The sequence below is a fragment of the Panthera onca genome, chromosome D2 (genome assembly GCF_046562875.1).
Source record: "Panthera onca isolate mPanOnc1 chromosome D2, mPanOnc1 haplotype 2, whole genome shotgun sequence".
NCBI classification, from domain to species: Eukaryota; Metazoa; Chordata; class Mammalia; order Carnivora; family Felidae; genus Panthera; species Panthera onca.
In genome coordinates, this window is record NC_138349.1 from 79449456 (window position 1) to 79473204 (window position 23749).

Here is a 23749-nt window from a genome sequence, read left to right on the forward strand (position 1 = left end):
GGCATGGAGCCTACTGAAAAGAAAGAAAGAAAGAAAGAAAGAAAGAAAGAAAGAAAGAAAGAAAGAAAGAAAGAAAGGAGAGAGAGGGAAGGAAGGAAGGAAGGAAGGAAGGAAGGAAGGAAGGAAGGGAGAAAGAAGAAAGAAAGAAGGAAGAAAGAAAGAAAGAAAGAAAGAAAGAAAGAAAGAAAGAAAGGAGAGAGAGAGAAGGAAGGAAGGAAGGAAGGAAGGAAGGAAGGAAGGAAGGAAGAGAGAAAGAAGAAAGAAGGAAGAAAGAAAGAAAGAAAGAAAGAAAGAAAGAAAGAAAGAATCATCTTACCATGAGAGGCTAAATAACTGAAGGTGGTGAATTACATCACTTTAGAGTAATGCAGGGTGGAATAAATGATAGGGCGTTCCCTTTTGATAAGAGGAGAGCAGGTGGATTCTACTGGCAGATGGGGAGGAGAGGGAGTTAGTTCCGTCTTCAGAGACAGAGGCCTCTGAAGTTTGTTCTTGAAAAAATAACGTAGACTTTCAAGGGATACTTAAGTATTTTGCTCTTTACCTATGTAGCAGCAGCAAAAAGAGCGAGACAAAATTAAGGAAGTAGGCATAGAGGAAAAGTTTCTAAAGAGGATCAGAGGAAGGAATGATTGCATCTGGTTGGGTCTCAGCAGAGCTTCTGAGAGAGAAGATTTTTATGGTTGGCCTTGGGGGATGGAGAGAATGTTGAGAGGGAGTTGCAGTCTTAGTGGAGGAAATAGCATGAGAAGAACAAGCCAGAAAAGCTTGATGCTCATGAAGGAAGAGTGAAGATTCTAATTTGGAGGCTCCAGATTGCACAGAGTTGGAGAGGAAGAATCAGTCGTGAAGGTAGGTGGGGATCAGATTCTGAAGGACCCTGACTGTTCGACTCCTAATTTCTGCGTGACGGCTGGTCATAGATTGTTCTTGATTTGGGAGCTGACATGATCAGGGATGTGTGTCAGAACATTTATTTGGCATCCATGTGTGATGTGGCTTAACCCAGGAATAAGTAGAGAGACTAAATCCGTATTGGAGTGGCTCAGGAAAAGTAATCAGGCCCTGAGCTGGATTTGTAATGCTGGGAATGAAAAGGAAAGGACAGTTTCGAACAAATGCCTTTGTAACATGACTCTTCCTCGTCAGCAAGAAGCATCAGTGTTAGAGGAAAATAGAAATCACTCACTTCATAGTGAGCAATGCTCTTGCCAACTTCCATGTTTCAATATATTTTAAAGTCAGTGTGAGTAGAAGTGCAAATATACTAGTTTCTTGTTCTATTTTTATGTCCCTGTGTAAGGAAAAGAGAAAAAGGAAGAGTTCTTTTGATGTGTCATACTCTGAGACTTATGGTAGTTTGCTAATTATAAGTTCTATTATAGTAAGGTCTCCCAGACCCCAGTGATTACACAGCTGCAAAATCTGTAGCCGAAATGTCAGCCTGACTTAGTATTTTTTCAGGCCAAAAGGCCAAGCAAAGTAAAGTCAAACCGTTTCTCGTTTCTCACCAAAATTTGCAAGATCTAACAATAGATCTCAAGACTGCATCAAAAAACTTGCATCCATTCTTTGCCCTCCTGAACTGTTGGCTGAGCCGGGGTTTTTCCATCTGTTGAATGGGGGATAATCATACTCTTCATCTATATCCCTGTCTTTGTAACAAAGGCCTTTTGAGTGCCTTGGTTTCCAGGTATTTCCAGATACCCAAAATTAAACATAATTTCGATGTCCTCATACACATGGTGGCAGACCAGCTTTCTTTCTTGGTGTAAATTCTTGAAACCGATTAGCCACTGTCGTCCACTTACTCTCAGAGCTGGGTGCCCACCTGACTTGTCATTTCCTTGACTTTTGTTAACCTGCCCCATCAGGCTCGATCTTAGATCTTAGTGTCATCTCGATGTCTTCTCTATAGGGGCAGTCTTTCTAACGGCTTACCGAATAGTTTGAAATGAAACATTTAACTTAATGCGATCTCTTTTTGTTTGTTTGTTTGTTTGTTTGTTTGTTTGGTAAAAGTCAATATTAAGAAAATGCAAAGAAAAAGTATTGCCACGTAAAAATATTGATTTGGGATTGTAAGTGATTTGTAAAATGTTTTCATTTTTTCTTTTCAAATCTTTGTAATGAGAAAACCATTTCTTAGAGCTACGAGAGATAACTGACATATGAGTGATGTTAGTTCCTGGCGTGTAACATAAAGATGCAGCATTTGTATATACTGTGAAATGATCACCGTATTAAGTCTAGTTAGTGTCCATCACCATACCTACTTACAGAATTTTTGTTTTCTTGTCATAAGAACTTTTAAGATTTACTCTCAGCTACGTTCATATATACAGTATGGTATTATTAACTATAGTCACCATTCTGTACATTATATCCCAGTACTTACTTATTTTACAACTGGAAGTTGGTGCCTTTTGACCACCATCACCCATTTCACCCACCCTGTACCCCCACCTCTGGCAACTACCAGTCGGTTCTCTGTACTTCTGAGCTTGGTTTTGTTTGTGGTTTTTTTTTTGTAACATCTTTCTGTTTTTTAGATTCCACATATAATCGAGATCATATGGTATTTGTCTTTCCCCATCTTATTTCACTTAGCACAGTACCCTCAAGGTCCATCTGTATTATCACAAACAGAAAGATTGTGTTCTTTTTTATGGCTGAGTAATATTTCATCATATATATGTATACATATACCTATCATCTTTTCTTTATCATTCATCCAATGATGGGGAAAAAAAATCTATTATTTAAAAAGCTTTTTCCTAAGCATAACCATCATACTTTATTTTTATAATTTTGATGTGTTTTTTTTTTTGAGAGACAGAGAGTGTGCTTCGGTGAGGGAGGGGAAGGGTAGAGGAAGAGGGAGACAGACAATCTTAAGCAGGCTCCATGCTCAGTGTGGAGACCGATGTGGAGCTCGATCCCATGACCTTGGGATCATGACTTGAGCCGAAATCAAGAGTTGGATGCTTAACTGACTGAGCCACCCAGGCGCCCCTTGATGTTTTATTTCTAAAAGACACATCCTTTGGTACGTTTTGGTGATTGTGCACATTATTTTATTCTATAGTAACGATTCTTATGAATTTTTGGTTTTGAAAACAGAATAATGTTTTAAAAGCAACTAACCTTGTGCTGTTAAGTTTTAAGAAAAGGAAAGGATATTTTAATACTATACTAATATAAAGGACTTGGTCTAAGAACAAAAAGGACCCTTCAGGAGAAGGGCCAATAGGTATATTTTTACAAACTTTTATGAGGGCTATATTAACACGTATATACACCATTTCAAATCCATTGAAATTCTATTTAATGACATTAGTGTGAAATAAAGTTATTTTGGAGACAGCCATTTTACAGTGAAACATGGAGATGGAGTGCCTACAATGTCTCATTTTCTCTCTGTGTCATTGTGACTATAAAATTACCCAGCTCTGCACAAGAATATTGAAGAAAATGGAACAATACTCCGTAATATTCACTGCGCTCAATTTGGAACGTTCCAGGTAAATTGAGAGATACCAAGGTACAACCACACATCCTGCTAAAATTTTCCCCTTGAAGAACCTAGAATTTCAGGAGTCAGGTGACTGGCTGACAAGGTGGCCTCAGCAGTTAAGGACTCTGCTGATTCAGCACAGAAAAGTCAGCAGCTTATATGAACGATTCATCAAGGTTGGTACCAGACAGGCATTTGAGAATCCTCTTCTTTCACTGCCTTTTTATCCTCAGTCATTTTCCCCCTGCTGTCCGAAATATATTTTAGGTACTAAATCTCATGATAAAGCCATTTTAACTCTAGCTAGATTCTGTGATTTGAAGTATGGACAGGCAAGTCATTGGCCCTCACATCGGTAGGTTGCTTTTTAAAATAAGGCAAAAGCGGGGCGCCTGGGTGCCTCAGTCGGTTGGGCGTCTGACTTCGGCTCAGGTCATGATCTCACACTCCGTGAGTTCGAGCCCTGCATCGAGCTCTGTGCTGACAGCTCAGAGCCTGGAGCCTGCTTCCAATTCTGTGTCTCCCTCTCTCTCTGCCCCTCCCCTGCTCATGCTCTGTCTCTCTCTGTCTCAAAAATAAATAAAAACATTAAAAAATTTTTCAAATAAGGCGATATCCCATTAAGAATAACATCTGTCTCCACTGCCCTTGGTGCCTTTGTCCTTTATAGAGCTAATATGTCTATGTTCTTCCCTCTACGGTCCTTGGAGAGAAATTACAAGATTTATCTTATTACTCTGACAGCTGTGTTATTGCATAAGTACCGAAAAACTGAGAACAATGCAATGTACTTCATTGGGGTTATTCTTAAGGGGTCTGGTATGTGCCCCTTTGTTAATATTAATTTGCAGTTCTTAGCATGCTCTGTGTGTGGTTCTCTCAAATGAGGAAAAGTCCCTGATTAGGGATAAATGTCTAATAGAGTGAGACCAACTGTTCAGATCTACTTTTTTATTGCAAGTGAGTGATTAACTTTTGGATTTTTAATAATGAGATGAGTTTATTATTGGAAAAAGAAGCTGTTGCTTCACCAAGGGCTTCCTTTGTGTGACTCACTACACAATTTTAATATTATTTGTGCTAGATTTACAAATAATCTTTAGTTCTCATACTAAGTGGCAGGCTCCATAATGGGTATTATGGGGCACCTGGTGGGAGCTCAGTTGGTTAAGCATCCGACTCTTGGTTTCAGCTCAGGTCATGATCTCACAGGTTCATGAGATTGAGCCCTGCATCAGGCTCTGCACTGACAGTGCTTATGATCCTCTGTCTCCCTCTGTCTCTGCCCCTCCGCCACTTATTCTCTCTCTCTCTCTCTCTCTCAATAAATACATAAACATTCAAAAAATGTTTTTTTAAGAAATAATGGGTATTGTGTTGAAAGGCATCCCAAGGCTTCCTTGGGCTCAACCAGAAAGAATATCAAGACAGATTCATACTGTCTACAAAAGACAGGAACCACGAGGTGCACCCGAGTGCCAGGGTGTTGTTGTGCCCAATCTGAGGTAACATTTTCAAACTGTACTCTAAAATTTAGTATCTTTATGTTGTTCTCTAAGCTTCTTCTGTAAGTCCAGACTTTTCAATTTCGTTGTACGTTTTCCCAAAACATCTGGTATGTTAGGAACCAGTAAGCAATGATAATTGATTGGTTAATTAATGGATTGACAAATTAGCAAATATTTAGCACCTAAAATTTGCCAAATTGTACAGCATATCTGTGTGTCCTCGTAGCTTCTTCAAAATAATACTACAATTTTGCTTTTCAGCAAGTGCATTTATCCCATGCTCTCTTTGTGTAAACACTAGCAAAGTCTAAATCTTTCATCCTCCATGGTGGTTTGTTCAAGGTTAACAGGTGTGAGTTCTGGGGTGCCTGGGTGGTTCAGTTGGTTAAGCGTTCGACCTTGGCTCAGGTCGTGATCTCACAGTTTGTGGGTTCAGAGTCCCACATAGGGCTCTGTGCTGACAGCTCAGAGCCTGGAGCATGCCTTGGGTTCTGTGTCTCCCTCTCCCACTCTTCCCCTCCCCTGCTTGCACTCTGCTTCTCCCTCTCTCAAAAAATAAATAAAAATTAAAAAAAAATTTTCAACAGATGTGAGTTCTGTGGCTTTTATTTCAAACTCACTGTTTTTGTACCTGCTGTCTGCTCCTTATGTCTCTGGGGCGAAGGCGCTTCTCTCCTTCACCTCTAAGTATATACCTGCTCTGCTCTTACCTTTTCCTGCCCCTCCTGGGATCTTGTGCCTCAGTTGTTCCCAAGATTTGTAGTAACCGCCCTGTCTTTCTCTTGTCTGGAGCCTTTCCCTCTCCTTAAAGGTCTACTAGTCTCTCTGTTTCAGTAGAAACTTCACTTCACTTACCTCTGTCCCTCACTTCCAGCTACCATATCATTTCTGTCCTCTCACAGGACAGGCCTCTCTGGCCTCCTGACCTTCTTTCACTCGAGGTACTTCCTGAAGTAACGGAAATGTTCTGTACCTGTTCTGTCCAGGCCACTCAGCACTTGTGGTTCTTGAACAGTTGAGATGTGACTGCTGTAACTTGAAGAAATGAACTGTGATTTCTTGGCATTTAATTATTTATTTATTTATTTATTTTTGATTACACATTTTATTATTTTTTTTTTATTTTTCACTTTTTTTATTGAAATGTCTTTTCCAAATTGCGGTTAAAATGGTATAGTCAAACTTTAAAAATGTGGCATTTCCATTAAAAAAAGGTATAGTGCATTTATATCAAATATATATTTTTTTATTTTTTCATTTTCTTTCCTCTTTATTTTTTTTTATTTTTTGTGTTTTTTTTAATTTAATTTTTTTTAATTTACATCTAAATTAGTTAGCATCTAGTGCAACAATGATTTCAGGAGTAGATTCCTTAGTGCCCCTTACCCATTTAGCCCATCCCTCCCCCACACCCCCTCCAGTAACCCTCTGTTTGTTCTCCATATCTAGGAGTCTCTTAGTTTTATCCCTCTCACGGTTTTTATATTATTTTTGCTTCACTTCCCTTATGTTCATCGGTTTGTCTCTTAAAGTCTCATAAGAGTGAAGTCATATGTCTTTCTCTGACTGACTAATTTCACTTAGCATTATACACTCCAGTTCCATCCATGTAGTTGCAAATGGCAAGATTTCATTCTTTTTGATTGCCGAGTAATACTCCATTGTGTGTATGTATATATATATATATATATATATATATATATATATATATATATATATATATATCTTCTTTATCCATTCATCCATCTATGGACACTTGGGCTCTTTCCATACTTTGGCTATTGTTGATAGTGCTGCTATAAACATTGGGGTGCATGTGTCCCTTCGAAACAGCACACCTGTATCCCTTGGATAAATACCTAGTAATGCAGTTACTGGGTCGTAGGGTAGTTCTATTTTTAGTTTTTTGAGGAACGTCTTCGCATTTAATTTAAATTTAAAGCAGTCATACAGGGCAAATGGCTGCAATATGGGACAACGGGTAGACTTTCTAAGCCAGAGTCCCTCACCTGAGCCACACAACACAGAAAATTATTTGAATGTATCGTCTCTATTCTCCCAGGGATAGTACATAGCAGGTATTATCCCAAGATGCAGAGAAGTTAAATCAGCACATGTAGTAGGTGCTTGAGGGCGTCAGGACTTTGTTCTTTCTGCTAAGGTAACTGAAGTCTTCCTTTCCAGCCCCTTGAAAGACGAAGTTCAAATATATACCATTTGCAAAGGTCATCAGCATCTCTAAAAGGCAGTCCAGTGCAAGTTTCTCAATCCTGACTCTTAATTCTCTGCCTTAATGGAATTCATCACTATCCTCCAAATGCTAATTTTACTTTTCTACTTTCCAGCCTCATATTATACTTTATCCTCAGACTGTTGTATTCTGCCTCCTCTCTATGCTTACCAAACTATATAGATTCTCGGAGGCTCACATCTGGGTTTTTCTAAAAAATGAAGCCTATGAAAAATGGGAATCCTTCAGTCTTTTCAAGAATATCTATTGAAGTTTTGCTACATTCCAGGCAAGGACCTCCTCCTCTCCTTCCCCCTCCCCCCTCCCCCCCATTTTCCCCTCCCCCTTCTCTTCCCACTCCCTCCCTCCTTTTTCTTCTTTTGTTAAATATCTCACGTAGATTCATGTGTTTGGGGAATAGAAGGTCTTGATTCAGTAGCTAGGCTGTCATGGTGCTGAGACATCTATCAAGTTGGAGCTGAGGAGGAGTTTCTGCCCCGTTTGCTTCATCAGGGCTTTCAATCTCACCTCTTTTGCTCTTCCTTTGTCTTCCCCCTTCTTTCTTTTTTTTAAAAAAAAAATTTCAATCTTTATTTATTTTTGAGAGAGAGAGACAGAGTGTGAGCGGGGAAAGGGAGACACAGACTCCGAAGCAGGCTCCAGGCTCTGAGCTGTCAGCACAGAGCCCGATGCAGGACTCAAACTCAGGAACCGCGAGATCATGACCTGAGCCAAAATCAGTCACTAAACTGACTGAGCCACCCGGGCGCCCTCCCCTCTTTCAATACAGATCACCATGAGACCTGTGACTTTCATCTTAACACACTTATAAGGATATCAAAAGAACGGACATACCGAATTTTGTCAACAATGTGCCAAACTCCCGGACTCCACATAATTCACTTTCGACACGCTCACATTTCTTTTCCTCGCTGTACATCCCCAGGAAGAGGAAACATGAATGCCTCCTTGAGGCAAATATGCTGGAGGTGATCTCATCCCATATCAATGTCATAATAGTCAATGGAGTGGAATCATAAGAGAAAGGAAGAACATACAGTAAATTTACTTCTTGTTTACTGCCTAATTATCTTTAAACCTATTTATATTTTTAAGGAGGAATAACTAAAACCAGAACCATACATACTGGATCTCCAAATGAAACAAGAAGCTAATCCATCTGGGATGGTAGTTGAGCAATGTCAATTTACTCTTACATTTTGTACAATTCCGGAGTGCCTGGGTGGCTCAGTCAGTTGAGCGTCTTACTTCCGCTCAGGTCATGACCTTAGTTTGTGGGTTCGAGCTCTGCGTCGGGCTCTGTGCTGACAGCTCAGAGCCCGGAGCCTGCTTTGAATTCTCTGTGCCTCTCCCCCATTTGTGCTCTCTCTTTCTCTCTCAAAATAATAAATAAACATTAAAAAAATGTGTACAATGCCAGTCAAAATATATTTTTTTGCAGCTGATTAATTATAGTCAGTCCTTACCAGTAGAAAACTCTTTCAGGATTCCTTTGGAGACTTTTTTGAAAAATACATATTCCTGTGGCCTGCCCCGCACCCCTTTAATTAGAGTCTCTGAGCGTGGTACCTAGAAATCTTTCCTTTTCAAGGAATTTCTTCCTCAGAGTGCCGGGGTGGCTCAATTGGTTAAGCATCTGACTCTTGATTTCAGCTCTGGTCATGATCTCATGATTTGCACTGATAGTGCAGAGTCTGCTTGGGATTCTCTCTATCCCTGTTGCTCTGCCCCTCCCCAGTTCAGGCTCTCTCCCTCTCTCTCTCAAAATAAATAAATAAACTTTGAAAAAGAAAGAAAAAAGGAAAGAAAGAGAGGGAGGGAGGGACGAATGAAGGAAGGAAGGAAGCAAGCAAACAAGCAAGCAAGCAATGTCTTCTTGAAAAGGAATTTTGATGATTTCATCAGGTTAGGGAACCAGTGGCATGCAATCTTGGGTGGTAAGTGAAAACTACTTAAATATCAAAAAGCTTTTAAAATATATGTAACCCTTTTTAAAATTGGCTGATTTTTTTTCTTAGTCGTGAACCCAAGTTTTACAAACGTGATGGTTGGCTTTACCCTCTGGGTGTCCCTTCTGGCTCCCATGAGGAATTGAAAGCTACCAAAATCCTAATGCAGTCTTCATTCAAAAAATATTTTCATGACATCAGAAAGCAATAGACCACCAATCACTTGTCCAAGAACCCTCTTTGTCTGTAAATATTTACAGAGTTCTTTCTGAGCATAAAGCACTATCTTCAGGGAAGTCATCCTACTTACCCAGCTCTGTTAGCCCGTGCACATAGTCTGGGAGGCAAAGTAGCTTCTGATCCATGTTTGATTTATCCCTGATTGAACACTATCAAAAGCATTTTTTAAATTCTTGCGTGTATGGCCCTGTTCTTTGGGCTCTACAGTGAAAGTCACAAGCACCCTGGTTCTTGCTTCCTTAGAACAAATTGGGCATCCTACATATATCCAGATACTTTCCACACATGCTTACGTTTTATTCTGTGAAATGGAGAAGACATTGCCCTTGCCCCTTGGGCAGAGGGACCAGTACAGTTTAAAAGTTTATTTTGTTCTCCTGCACCCCTTATCTTCAGAATCTCTCCTCACAAGAAGATTGCAGGTCCTTTCCTTCCTCAGAGTCTGTGGAGACTGCTCTGAGAGTCCCTTTCAGACTACACAGGTGCCTCGTCCAGCCCCTTCACTGCCTTTCTCTCACACTCCAGCCTCCAGCCTCTTTCCTTCCTCTGCCCGGCCCCCCTCCCCACCCACCACTCAGGGGCTTCCCCTTTTACCCTCCTTGAAGCTTTTCCCATGTTTCGGTGGCTTGAGAACACTGGAAACTCCCACAAGCCTTGTAGACAAGTCCCGTTATAAATGTGGGTCTGCCCACTGTCCATAATGGCCGAGTCTACTCTTCACAGTGGCTTTTCCAGTTCTCCTTCACTCTTTGCCCCCAGTCCTGTACATTGCCCTTCCAACCTGAGTTCTCTTGGAATGGGATACCTCATCACCTGCCTGACTGAGAAACCCAGAGCTCCCACATCTGCGCTCCAGGCATCTTCAACACGTCGGTCCCTTATTCCGCTCCTGTCTCATGTCTCCCTCTGTCTCTGGAGAAGTGTCCCTTCAAACTAACCGATTTCCAACCTAGACTCTCCGTCCTGTCTCTCTGGTCCTCAACATCTGACCTTTTAGCCAATTACTGAGTTCTAATCCTCCTATCTTAAGCATTAAAAATTTGTTCTTAAAAGATTTAAAATGCGTGTTGACCTCACCTCCCTGTCTTTTCTCGCTTGTTCAAAAAGGTGTGAGTGCCCTAGTGCGTGCCCCGTGCTGTCTCCAGCGAGCATGCGTTTCCTCCAGACTCCATGGTGTCACCTGCCCTTGCCGGTCCCCTCTCTTCTTTAGCTCACTGCCATTTGACTTCTCCTCCTTCATTATCTAGAAACATTGGTCTTAAAGGTTTTCAGTGAACCCTTCTCTCTTTTTAAACCTATTTTTCTCCATCTTTTCTACCTGAAAACTTTTCAGAAGTTGAGGCCATAGTTACCTATTTGTTTGACATTGCCATCAGTCAGATCTGTGAATCCTTGTATTTTTCCACTTTCTCTGGTTGGTTCCTGGATTTTGGCTGGAGTCTTCTTTTCCACCTCCTGCCCTCCTAAAATAGTTATCCCCTAAGACTGAGTCTGCCTCTCCTGTCTTACATGCTTTTCTTCCTATTCTACGTGCTCTGTTCACATAACTCTCATGGGTGTTGGGCAGGTAGGTCATCTTTATATTTTAATCTTTAAACTATCTCTCCAAGGCTTAATTCTTGTGCTATTAATTGTTTCAATGGCTGAATGAGTAAAAATCAGCACTTCTGAAACACAGAACTATTTACCATTTTTCTTGAAATTTACACACACACACACACACACACACACACACACGCACATTTTCTTCTCCTTTTTATCTCAAAGAAATTGCTATTCTCCTAGTAACTTGGCCTTATCAAAATATGTGAATAATCTCCTTTTTCTTTTATATCCAGTTAGTTGAGAAGTTGCTGTGTTGATCTCTGCCTGAGGGACTCACCTGGGCCCCTCCTACCTGTAGCCATTGAGCCAGGGGCTTATCGAGCCCCCCTTGACATTTCCCCAGTCGGAGCCTGTGTTGGGGTTGCACTGGCCTTGTGGTTCTTCTCATTTCTAAACACATCTTAGCAACAAGGTGAGGGAAGTTTGAGGAAGAAGACTTATTCCTCACAGGTTCTGGAAGGAGGAAGGCACACCTAAGGGCCACACATTGAGGTCACAGGTAGAGAGAGAGGGAAGGAGCATGGCCTGAGGCTTGGCCTTTTTTGGAGTCCAAGGGTGGGGTGCCCATGGTTTAGGGGGTTCAGTATTGATAACTTGAAAACATAAGAGTGGGAATTAGAATGTAGGAAGGGAAGAGTGGGGTCACCCAAGTGGTCAGTTACCTAGGTTCCCCGGGGCTTTCTGGAAGGGGAACTTCATGCGTGGGAGAGGCCTGGCTCCTTATCTGGTGGTTTTATTAGCATCTCAGTCACACAACAGCTGGTATGCTGAGTTGAGATGGGGGTCATTGAAAAGGAAGCCTCAGCGATCAAAAGTGTCTGGTCAGGTGCTTGCACTACCAAAGCCTAGTCAGCTGTGTCCTTCATGAGGCCTTTTGGCATATTCAGTCCTTCATTTTCCACCCCAGCCTCAGCACCTGCATCAGTCACTGTGTGCCTAGACCCTTGGCATCATTCTCCAGATTCTACCAAGGCCTCATTCTTTCTCATGATCCCCAGTGTGACTGACTCCCATCATGACTCTGTTTCACCTCTCTGTAACAGATTGATTACCGTTCAACTTTTTGACATGTCTTCAGTGTGAATTCAAGCCATAAAAACGTAGAGCTCCATGAGGAGACTGAGGCCCAAAAGGGAAAAATAATTTTCTCAAAGAAGCATCGCTTCATTCTTTCTCCTTTTGCATGTGCCACCTTCCAGAAGTATAGATGCACCAGGAAGGCTACCTGTCATGTTCCGTGCCGCAGCCTGTGGACATTTTCCTGTGTTCCTCTGTACCTGAATCCCATGTCTCCCATGTCTTCCTGCCAAAACTCTACCCCACCTTGCAGGATCCAACACAGATCTGCCATTGCCTTCTCATGCCTGATGAGAACAGAACTCATCCTTCTCTGTGTTCAGGTAGCTTTGTAATTCTGTCACAAACCCTGTTGTCTTCCTCCCACAATATGCAGTTAGTGTTTTGTGTTGAATTGCTCTGAAATTCAACAATATGTGCAGACTTGAAGCACCTAATTTTATTGGAAGTTTACCACTACTTAGAAATGTTATTCATTCATCACTTAAGGATACACTTTCCAAATTTAATTTGGCCTCTGCTTCCTTAGTCCCTTGTTCTTTGTATCTACTAAGCATTGCTTACAGATCTTTTTTCCCAGAAAGACCATCTCTATCACATGAACCTTCTACTCAAAACATTCAGTGACTCTGCTTTGCTCTCAGGATAAAGCACAAATTCCTAATGACTAGCATTCAAGACTTTCTCAGTCTGGTTCCAGCCTAGATGCCTGTAAATCAGTTCAGTGTTGTCCTCCCCTTGGTCTTGCAGTATATCATCTTGATTCTTGATTCTGAGTCTTTTTTCTTATTATCCACCCCCCAGTCCCTGAACCACTTCCCTCCTCTTATTTTATGAATTACATTGAGAATTTAAGATCTAGCATTTTCTTCCTTTTTAGTTTATTCTTTATGAATCTACGCCTTTCCCATGGCGCCGTAAGACTCACTGCCAATAACGCTGAGCACCACATTAGAAGATGGATGGATGGATGGATGGATGGATGGATGGATAGGTAGATAGATAAATAGATACACACCATATACACATTGTATGCATATATGTAACTTTCTGTTATTTTCCCAACATGATTATCTTTTTGCTGAAAACATCGTGTAACCTTCCCAAAGACAAGGATGATGACTTACACTCCTTTATATCCCACAGAGACACTAGATCCCTAGTGTATCATACTCTCTATTTGAGTTTTTTTGGAATAATTAAATCTAGAGCATCTTGAAAAAGAAACACATGCAATGTCTCTATTCTAAAACTTTTCTGACCTTTGTTCTATATAGTCACACTCTTTCTATTGGACTCCTTTAAGCTCCTATTACTAAGACGAAACATTTTTCAAGCAGATAAAGTCAATTTTTTAAAAAAATTGTGTCCACAGGAAAATTAAAGCTCCAAAATAGTGGGATTATGCATTACTTCTCTGCAACTTGCACTCTTAAATATCCTGGTGCTTGATTGTTCTAGTTCAACAATAAGAACAATTCCCAGTTCATCCATAATGTGTTGGCTTCTGGAAAACAGAATTCTAATTTATCACATCAGAGTGTGATTGCAGAAGCTTATGTTCTTTGCTGGTAATTAGTCATGTTTTTTGTGTCCATTCTTGCTCATTAGTAAAACAGTTTGGGGTCTTATTCACAGAAAGAACGGGTAGTTCTAGAGATAATCAGATCAAGCAGGAAGTGCCATATTCCATTTTATACAACACTGAGAAACTGAAAGGGACATTAATTTCTCTAAAGGGCATCCCTGCCTACATAGCTGAACACCACCTTCTACATCGTTCATCAATTTCTATTCTGACTGACCTCATCCTGAGCTTCAATCTCCCTGGAAAATTCAGGAGGCTCTGTCAGCATGGAGCCTGTTCACGCTCCTGTTAGTCAGGAAGGGGCTCAGCACTTCCGGACCCAAACCCCACTCATGTGACTGCGAGCCTGCAGCCAGCTTTCCCCAAAGTTAGCAAGCATTCTAACGCCTTAAAAGGGAAAAGTAAGATGAAAACAGTGAAGGCCAATTTCCATTCCCTTTAACAAAAATTCTTTGCACCGGCTCTTTCTTGATGTTCCTTGTGTTAAATTGGTGTCTTGGTTCTGTTTGTTTCGATCAACTGGTGAAAGCAGACTCATTATTCCCCTTCATTTAACAAAGTGGGCGTTTCTCTGCACCTTGCTTAGTTTATTCCTAAAAGGACCTCTCTTCTGCAGGCCAAGCTTTACTGAAATTCATTACTGTTTAATACAAAGAACCAGACTCTGACTTAACCAATTTCTCCTCAAATTATTCAGAATCTCACGTGTACATGTGACACACGCTGATTCTCATCTGAGAGCTGTGGTCGACTAAGCTATGAAAGGAGATAAGGAAAGGACAGTAAAGAGGATGTGAGAAAGACCCAGAAAGACTTCACCACATAATCCAAGAAGAAGAATGTGGAGAGGAGGGCATTAAGACATACATCTAATGCCACCTGCTATATCGATGATACTCTTTTAAAGAAATGCAGTCCTCTAGATGTTTAAAACATTTTAAATTAAAAAAAAACTACAGGCTTACTCAAAAGCAGGCAGAACATAACCAACCCCCTGTACTCACTGCCTCATTCAGTAATTAGCAGCACATGGCCAGCTTGTTTCTTGTAGATGGCCCTCTTTTCCCACAAACACTGGATTTATTTATTTACCTACTTATTTATTTAGAGAGGGGGGGGGGCGAGGGGCAAAGGGAGAGAGAGAGAATCTTAAGCAAGCTCCATGCTCAGCACAGAGTCTGACTCAGGGCTCGGTCCCATGATCCTGGGATCATGACCTGAGCCAAAATCAAGAGTGAGACACTCAACTGACTAAGCCACCGTAGCTCCCAGCACTGGATTACGTTAAAAGAAATGCAAGATATGCATATTTCCAAGTGTCTCTAAATTGATATTTTAATATTAAAAATTAATTTTAAAAATAAAATATTTAATCTTTAAGAGATCATCTCTGATATTATATAAGAATTAAGAAGCCAGTTAAGGTTCTGTTTAATGAACTATAGTCAGGTATAATGTATATACAATACTAAGCACCCATTTAAATGTATATTTGGATGAGGTGAAACACATTCATCTAACCATGTTATTACCAGTAAATCAAATCTTAACAGTGCACTTCCATCCCACACCTTGTTCCTTTTATGCCCCTTCTTTGTTTCTTGACACACGCCCTCAGCCCACCTTAAGCCCCAGGTGATCACTGTTGTGCTTTCTGCTTTCTAGATTTCCTTTTTCTAGAGTTTTCTAACAATGGAATCCTATGAGGGGTGCCTGGATGGCTCAGTTGGTTGAGCGTCTGACTGTAGCTCAGGTCACGATCTCACGGTTCGTGAGTTCGAGCCCCACATTGGGCTCTGTGCTTACAGCTCAGAGCCTGGAGCCTGCTTCGGATTCTGGGTCTCCCTCTCTCTCTCTGCCCCTTCCCCACTCATGCACTGTCTCTCTCTGTCTCTCAAAGATTAATAAGCATTAAATTTTTTTTTAAATGGAGTCCTACGATATATATTTTTGTGCCTGGCTTCTATTGCTCAGCGTAATATTTTTGAAGTTTCTGCATAGTATTGTGAATATGAGCAGTTCATTCCCTTTCATTACATTTTTTTATTCCATTGTATGAAAGTATCTAGATTTGCTCCTCTGTGTCCTCTGATGGACATCTGCTTTCTCAGTTTGGTATAATTGTGAATGTAGTTACTCTGAACATGGGTGTAAAAGTTTCTGTATTGATATATGTTTTTATCTCTCTTGGGAAACTAACTAGGAGTTTAATTGCACAGCCTTGTACTAAACATGTTTAACTATACAGTAAACTGCAAACCTGTTTTCCAAAGTGGTCACATCACCTTACATTCCCATCAGCAGTGTATGGAGACAAGAGTGGCTTCCTGTCCTGTCTGGCCAGCACGAATATAGTCAGTCGTTTTAATGTGAGCCATTCTTGTGGGGGCTTGGTGGCTTCTCATGGAGGTTTTATTTTGCGTGTCCTGATTACTAATGGTGTTGAGCATCTCATTCGTCGCCTTACCGGACTCCTCAAACTCGGGTCGTCACTTTCTCAATTCAGTGAGGCAGCTGTGCTCTGCCCACTTCTTCTGTCCACTTTCCAGAAATCTTTTCCAAACAGGGAGCCCAGATGTTGTCTTCCCTCATTGGTTTCCCTTCCCTCAGTCATCACAGTCCTGTGTACCTGTTGTCTGGTTCTTGAAAACAGTTATTTCGTTTGTTTTGCACAGTCTTCTAAGGTTCTTTTTTTGGGGGGAGGGGGAAAGCCGGTGCCGTGTGCAAAGGATTTAGGTTACTCTCCATCCTTGTTACTCTGTCATGGTTATAAATAGAAGTTCAGGTTATTTTCGGCAATTTTCTATATTCTTTTTTTTAGTTTATCAAGGGCCAAGCCCAGAAAACTCAAGTCATATTGTATGGAAAAAAAAAACCCAAAAACCCTTCAACTTATCACTTCTGGGCTCACTGTCTGATGGTAAAAGAATATGACACCAAGAAAGAGAAAGGAAAGCGTGCCCCTTTGCTGAGCCTGAGGAACTCTGCCAAGCAGGAATGGCAGTGGCAGGGAGGAAAGTAAGTGTGCCTGCCAACTTTCTCTCTTGGGGTTTTAGCCCAGAAAAAGAGAGGTGTGTCAGCGAAAACGAGGTGTGCACAGGACAGGGAGCTATTTCACGTGCAGCCCCGTGCAGCAGCATAGTGAACTCGGCAGTTCAGCCTGCTGGGTCACAGGGAGGCCTTGGAACTTAGGTTCCCGTGTGGCACAGAAAGGACCCCGAGATAGCCGGAGAACCTGTCACTGGGGCTGGGGTTCCATCACGTGGGTGAGGGTGCTTCTGACCTGAGGGCTGCAGCACTCGAGGGCTGAGTTTGCATCACAGCCACACCCTAGAAAAGGCTGCATTGTCAGCAGGAGGCAGGATGAGTTAAATAGAGATGTCTACCCACCGTAGCAGGGCAAGAAAAAGCAGATGGCATACCTACCAGTGGTGAATTGAACTGTAAAGTCCACCAAGCCGGGAGCACTCAGATGGATAAGGAGCCTGGTCCCGTAGGGCAGAACAGATAGAAAAAGTCATGTCTGGAGACAGAGACCCTTTTTTCTGTTCCTAGATTTATTCTTTTGCTGTTGTTCTTTTTAAAGTAATCTCTACGCCCAATATGGGGCTTAAGAACCCTGAGATCTTGAGTTGAGTTTTGGGAGCTCAAAACCCTGAGATCAAGAGTTGCCTGCTATACCAACTAAGCCAGTCAGGTGCCCCTGTTCCTAAATTTATTGAAGGCACACCTCTTTCCACTCTGCATAACACACACACACACACACACACACACACACACACACACACACATTTTAGAAAAGAAATAGAGGAAGTTGACGGAGATGCTAACTTGTCCAAAAAAGATTAATGGTACCTGAATTACACTTAATTTTGTGTTTCTTTTTATACACAAATGCATAAATACAATGCAGGCAGAGGGGCAGGGATGCGGTTTGTGAATTTCTAATGATCTGTAAGATTTATACACTTAGAAAGTGCCTTTGCTTTCCAAGAACTGTTGACATGAGATGGGTAATAGTTTCTCTGCATTCATCTCTAGAAGACAAGGAGTGTGTTGGAGCAGCAAATGCCATGACTTTACTGCCTAGAACCAAGAATGAGACCAAGAGTGGACAGGGGTGAATATGACACCATCTAAGCACTTGCTTGCTCATCCTTAGTCTTACACAAGGCAGAAGGAAGCACCAAGACTGGCTCTTTTTTCTTCAAATGCTCCTTCTTCTTGCCCAGCCAAAGACAAAATGTCTTCCCAAAGATGGAGGAGACCTTGCTGGGGCCAAGGGTGATGTCTTAGAGCAGAAGATGAAGCAGTGGGAGAATTCTCCAGCCCACCTACTTTCCCTAGAACATGGGATGGAGGGAATGTGAGAAGATGAAAGCATAATACATAGTGGGAAAGACTACTGGTCGTAGATCCATTTCAAATCACATTCATTAGCAATTATGTCAACAAATCTTGTAATCTCATCTTAATTTCCAATGGCTGCCATAATACTAAAAACATTTGTTTACACCATTATGTTAAAATATGTGTATTTTGTCCCAGCATTATACAAACCGTGCCTCCTTCCCTCTTCCTCTACTATCAAATAGTTAATTATGTAACAAAATAATATTGTGTATGTGGAAATCATTTAACCATATAAACACGTACTCCAACTGTATTGTGTTTGTGGGTCTATATTTTAATTTAATGGATACTTTAAATGAGTACAGTTTTAAATTATATGGTACGAAGGGGATTAGGATTTCTTAAATGTATTCATCCTTACTCTACCCCTAGCACAACTATTTTCTTTTTCTGGTCACCAGCTAGTATTTACTCACATATGTAGTTTGTTCCTACTTATAATCAGAACATGTAATTTTGTATATAGCTTTCTTTATCATTCTCTATATTGCAACTTAATGGAGTTAATCTAGCAACATTTTCTTAGAATCTCCCCTGTTGGACACACAGATTGTTTCCATTATTCACTATAATGAATAAGGCTGCAATATACATTTTCCTAAGTATGCCATTTTCTAATTTTGAATTATTCCCTTGGGATAATTTGTAAGATTAATAGTCCAAAGATATGAATATATTTAGGGAGTCTTAATATAGAGATGCATCAGATGGGGGGGGGTCCATGGGCTATATATATGTATAGTACCACCAGAACTATATGAATTTATCAGTTGTTTTCCCAGTAACCTCATCTGCATTTATATTTTCTTGCTTATAATTTTAACTAACATAATATGTGTCACTTTTTAAATTTATTTGTATTTCTTTAATTGCCATTCAGATTTTGAAAGTTTACATATTGCTTTACACATGCCTTACTATTAGTGAGCTTAATCAGGGAAATCACTGAAGTATCATTCAAGCATAGGTTCAAGTTCCAACTCTGAATTAGCCTCTCAAAAAAAAATAATCATTTCTTCAGTTACGACTTAGTGACAATGAGGCTTGCATTACAAAGTTGTTGAAACGATTGGATGAATTAATCAATGCCTCATGAGTTAGCAGCACATGGGGAATTGTTACTTCTCTCTCTGTCTCTGCCTCCCTCATCTCATCTACCAACCCTCGTGCCCCTGACTTCCTCTCGCATGGATTATGCACTCACGCTCTCTTGGTACACAGTTTTATAGGACCCGCCTTGTCCTTCCAGAGTTTACATCCATGGGAGCTCTTTGTCAGCGTTCTCTAGAGAACCGATCTCTGACTTGCCAGCAAGGGCTGACTTATATTGCACATCACTGAAGCCAGATCTGTTGGACCACGTCTGAACTTACTTGAGCGTTCACACAAACATGTGGGTAATACACTCAGTATGAATGTCTTTCTATAAATTACTCACTTTAGGATTCTGTGTATAGTCCAGTTTCTCTTTTAAATGTCTCTTCTCCGAGTTTCCTTCCACTGGTCTTTTCAGAGATATTTTTATTTGTTTATTTGCCTCTTTGTGCTGGTTTCGGGTAATACTTTATCTTAATCTTCCACTTGTTGTGTCCCACCTGAGAACAAGCGTCCTTCTTCTGGCAACAAGTGCAGTTGGTCAGACAGTCGTAAGACAAGCCGATCGCCAGACGTTGATAGATGATGCTGTCATCTGCATTTTGTCCATCTTGCGTCTAGTGTGTTTTCCAGGCGTTATCGCCCAGCGGTTGCCTGAATTGGTTTCCATCTTGAGGACCTTTGTGGCAGGAGCTGTCTTTTCAAGCGGTCATTCTCCCTTAAACCCAAAATAATTCCAAATACATTATAAAGTATGAGAAAGCCTGTGAGCAAGCATATGGTTTCTCAATTGGAAAAGCATCGAAATTGTAAGTTCCTGTCCTCTTCCATGAGGGCAAGGCGGTTTGGGGTCTACCAGAAGATCTTCCAATCTCTCACCTTCATGACGAGAAATCGAACTGAGTAAGATGTGTTCTAAGCAGTTCCACTTTGGGATTTTAAAAAGAGCAAAAGGGGAGGAGGGAGAAGAAGGGAGAAGAGTTCTCTACAGTCTTTTCCAGCCTCGGCAACTGTATTTCTCATCCTCTAGAGAATGCCACGGGCTCCTTTCGATTTTTTATTTCTTACATAAGCCTTCTCTTTATGTGTCACAGGCAAGGCTTCATTTTTGCATTGCTAAACCTGCTTTCCTGCATCTCTGTGCCCACTCTCCCCATTTTTAGATGTTACACATGAGTGCTGGCCTCTTTTCCTATCTGAGCAGATGCAACAATTCTACCTTCTTACCCACATCCAAGCCCTTCATCTGCACACTGCACCGGCAAATGTTCAAGTACTGATGATTTCCACCAAGCCTGAGAGAGGCTCCTGTGTAATAGTTAAATCAACAAAGGGAATTCAAGGATCACAGCTGGGTTTAGACACAAAGACCGGTTTTTCCATTGCTGGTGAGTGGTACACAGCAGCCACCATGCCCGCAATATGCCTGCGCAGAGACATCTAGCACTGAAATTCCCAAACTCACAAGGTGAACGAAACGTGCACTTACAATCACGGTCTTGTTTCTCTGCCCCACACTTGCATTCATGAAGCTGGGACCAGAAAGGGTGATATTAGAAACGCTGTACTTGTGCCCAGAGCCCAACTTGCACACAGCAAGAAAGCTGTTGACATGAAACAGGACAGTGACTGTAATGGCCACACCACGTTCATCGCTGTATCGCACGCACTTCTTCACGAACCCTGGCATCCTGAGCCTCTCCCTGCGGCTGACGGAGGACCGGCCCCAGCTTGAACCTCAGTCTGCATGACTCGCTTTGTGGTTTGATCAAGTCCCCTTAGCCACAGTTTCCCCTACACAGTGCAGGTAAGGTCACACTGTCCTGCAAAGAGCTCATTAAGCTAGAAGGAGATAATGTGCATACAGGATTTTGGAACAGGGTTCAAATTCTCTACAATTACCAGGGTAGTTGTTTTTGTTAGCGCCGTTAGGCTGATTTACAGTAATTTAAATCTGTAAAAAGATGTTCTGCCGTTTGTTTGTGTATGTTCCACTTTCCTCACCCTGTTGTGCACCAATTAAGGCGGCTTTCAGAACATGCCGTTCTCCCTCACAGCTTCCTGCGTTTGAATATGCCGCTTGAATATCCTTCTCCTCCCCTCCACCCCCATGTCCCTTTGTCTGTCTGCCACTTTCCTACTCAGCATTCAAGACTCAGCTTAAAGACCTCCTGACTGGTGATGCCCACCTCTGTACCCTCTCTGTACCGCAGTCGGGCAATTACTTGCCTGTATTGGGATGATCTGTGTCCAGTGTGGTCTCTTCCATTTGACTGGACCAGGCTTGTCGAAGGCAGAACCAAGTCTTACTCAGTTTTCACCCCAATACCTGGTTCATGTTATTCACTCAATAAATGTTGATCAAAATGGTGAGTGAAATGTCAAATACTTGGTGCCATGAAATCAATTGTATTAATCAGGTGAGCGATTCTTTGCTTCTTTGCTATAAATTTATGAAGGAAACTCATCACTCAGCTTTCTATAAGTGGCATACATATATATTCATTTTGTGTACATATTAAAGGGGAAAGCTAATAAAATACTCCCGGGGCTCCTGGGTGTCTCAGTCGACTGTTGATTCCACCTCCAGTCGTGATCTCACAGTTTGAGACTTTGAGCCCCACATCGGGCTCCACAAGGTGGAGCCTGCTTGGGATTCTCTCTCTCTCTCTCTCTCTCTCTCTCTCTGCCCCTCCTCCTCTGCTCATGCGTTCTCTCTCTCTCTCAAAAAAAAATATAACTTTAAAAAATACTCCCAATTATTTGAAGTTTCAAACCGAGGACATGTGACCATGTGACAGAGACCATAAGATGTGATGTTTATGTGGAGAGGTAACTTATACAAATTCATTGTTTCCCCAGTAGCTGCCACGAATCACTCATTCAGCAAGACGCCAACACATATAGAAGAATAGGGTTTCTTGATGAACATTTGGAAAATTCTGGGAAAATCTCTATTTATAAAATTTATCATTTAATTACAATGTCATCTCTGGAGGAGTAGGAGAAGGCTGGTCAAAAAGTAACAACCTTCCAGTTATAAGATAAAAAAATACTAGGGATATAATATACAGCATGATGACTATGGATAATATTGCCATATGACATATATGAAAACAGTTAAGAGAATAAATTCTGAGAGCTCTCATCACAAGGAGAGAGAAATTATTTTTCTTTTCTTTTTTGCTTTGTTTTCATTGTATCTATATGGGATGATGGATGCTAATAACTACACTTACAGCAATAATGATTTCACAATATATGTAAATGAAATTTATTAGGCTGTACATCTGAAACTTACACAGTGATGTATGTGAGTTATATCTCAACAGGACTGGAAGAAAGTGAAATGCCATCTCACAATTTAGCTTTCCGAGTATCATTTCGTCTTTTGTTTTGGTTTAGATTAACTTCCTCTTTCATTATTATGTTCGATTTTCAGCTTTCGTGGTAACATGGCCCCTGTTTTCCTTCTACAAGAGAAATTCAGCACACAGCAGAGTCCTTGATAAACTGGGTTAGTTTGATGATCCCACTTGGAATAGGTATGTAGAACTTCAATATTTTCTTACTTAGTGTTTTGAACCCTTTTTATGATTCAACAGGAACCATTCCTGCTCACTGAGAATGGAATTTGCTATGAGGGGTAAAACTGATGGGTCAGAGATGACCTTTGTCTTTTCTGCTTCGAAGTCTGTGTTTATGACTTGCAAGGCTCCGGAAGATGCCTTTCTTTTCTTCCTCGTGTGATAAATACACATTGAGAATACAGTCATTCCAGGAGAGGGAGGAAATTCTATGCTCGTAGGATTCTGAAAATAATATTTATCTGCAACTCTTTGAACATCAAGCATATGAAATATGACTGATGCTCTGGTATGTTTATGAGTATAATATCTGTAGTTCAGTGCTGTAATGGAAATATACAAACTTCTTTTTCCCCAAAATTAGGCCAGGCTCAGACAAAACTGAATACTAAATTACAGACTGAATAATTGCACATGTGAATTAATTAATCATCCCCGGATCACTGAGGTTTTGTGACAATTACTCCCTTGGTGTATCATCATATAAATATGATATAAAAACCACAAAATACAGTATCTGACAGTTTTTCTATATACAGAATTCTTTTGAAGGAAATATTCTATAATTAGATTCTTATAAGGTATAAGCCTTGTAACTCTTGATTTGATCCAGTTAAGACTACTTGGATAACTACTGTGTGTGTGTGTGTGTGTGTGTGTGTGTGTGTGTGTGTGTGTGTATGAGAGAGAGATATTATCACTAAGGGATATTTTATTGTAAGATTCATTGCTTTCTTGTATTCGACTTTTAAAATATTATTAGGAATATGGTAGGCTTGTTGAGATGCTGGCAAAAATTTAGAAAAGTGTCCCATCTATATAAATTATATTTTCAAAAGTAAAACTCTATAACAACTCTTCCGTGCCCCACCCCTCAAAAAAAAGTGTTGAAAACCACATTTCAGAAGTAGCACAGACT

At 40.9% G+C, this 23749-nt stretch overlaps 1 protein-coding gene across 4 annotated transcripts in view; it reads left to right on the plus strand.

Annotated features, from left to right (window-relative positions):
- The window catches only part of CHRM3 (cholinergic receptor muscarinic 3), a 519672-nt gene that overhangs the window by 246523 nt on the left and 249400 nt on the right, over positions 1–23749 (plus strand). For 3 of the 4 annotated variants that reach the window (XM_078434160.2, XM_078434162.2, XM_078434161.2), the window contains one exon: positions 22686–22788. The gene's annotated coding sequence lies outside the window, so the exon portion shown is untranslated. Of the gene's footprint in view, positions 1–321; positions 853–22685; positions 22789–23749 lie in introns of those variants that run through there. The other variant, XM_060642946.3, reaches the window with a different exon arrangement.